This window comes from Myotis daubentonii, chromosome 11, assembly GCF_963259705.1.
Source record: "Myotis daubentonii chromosome 11, mMyoDau2.1, whole genome shotgun sequence".
Classification (NCBI taxonomy): domain Eukaryota; kingdom Metazoa; phylum Chordata; class Mammalia; order Chiroptera; family Vespertilionidae; genus Myotis; species Myotis daubentonii.
The window spans coordinates 3,650,369-3,651,582 of record NC_081850.1 but is presented as its reverse complement, the minus strand read 5'-3'; the positions used below and the strand labels follow the sequence as shown (position 1 = coordinate 3,651,582).

Sequence of the window (1,214 nt, the reverse complement as noted above, 5' to 3'; positions counted from 1 at the left end):
CCAGTCACGCTGTTAAGTGGAAAAAAGCAAGTCACACAACTACAAAAGCAACATACAATTTTTGCAAAATAGTCTACGGCCATACCACCCTGAACGCACCCGATCTCGTCTGATCTCAGAAGCTAAGCAGGGTCTGGCCTGGTTAGTACTTGGATGGGAGACCGCCTGGGAATACCGGGTGCTGTAGGCTTTAAAAAAAAAATTTTTTTTTTGCAAAATAATAGTAATAAAACACTAATCCCATATTTAATCTGTACTATATAATTGCACAGAATAAGGACATGAAGGATACAATTTAAGCTGCTAACAGGCCTGCCTACTATGAGAAAAAGGAAATGAGATTGGGGTAAAAGTCAAGAGCAAGTTATAGCCATGATTCCAGTGTTTCTCTTATTGTTCTCACAGTGACGTCTATCCTCAATTCATAGAAAAATGAAAGTCTAACATGAGCTCAGCTGAGGTTTGTGGGATGGTAAGCTCTGTTCTTTTCACATTCCTCAACTGGCCCTATGACAGGGAGGCACACGGCAGCCACGCCTTTGCCTGCCGCTTCTGCACGCGGGGCCAGGACTTTCTGAAAATTAACTTAGTAAATGGACTCTGCCTAAACTGATGAAGCTAACATGAGGTAAAACTGAAATGTGAGATTCAACTTATATCAGCCCTTCTCTGTGTGATAGGAACTGTACGTGCACCAGGTCAGATCCTGTGCACACACTGGCAGAAGGTGAAGGGTGTCACCCTGCGGTCTCTGTGGAGGGGGAGAGTCACACCGGGACATGAGCTCCCCGACAGGGGTGGCCTGCGGTGCAGAGCACTAAACAGCCATGGCGTCTAGATTGGCCTGGATTCACATCTGACTCTCCTATTGACGGGCCCTCAGGTTTTGGACAGGATTAGTTGAGTCCTAGACGCATGGTAACTTTTGTGAACAAATAATTATCATCTGTTTTGGGTTTAAGCTTGCTGAGGTATTATTCCAATCAGTATCACTCAAAGTAGCTGGTCAAAGAAGAAATCTTTACATAGAAGACTAGTCAAAAAGTAGATGGTCTGTGAACAATTTATCACGTCTATGACAAGATAAGGAGTTTGTACTAGAATGTAAACCAGTTAAAAACTTTCTTTCATCAAGAAAGCCTAATATTTTTTTAAAATATATTTTATTGATTTTTTCACAGGGAGGAAGGGAGAGGAATAGAGAGTTAGAAACA

At 42.3% G+C, this 1,214-nt stretch overlaps 1 non-coding gene across 1 annotated transcript; it reads left to right on the top strand.

The window, feature by feature from the left end:
• The first annotated feature begins 71 nt into the window (after positions 1-71).
• LOC132212845 (5S ribosomal RNA) lies at positions 72-190 on the top strand. The gene has a single exon (XR_009447792.1). It is a non-coding gene; the product is annotated as a 5S ribosomal RNA (ribosomal RNA).
• The last annotated feature ends 1,024 nt before the right edge of the window (positions 191-1,214 follow it).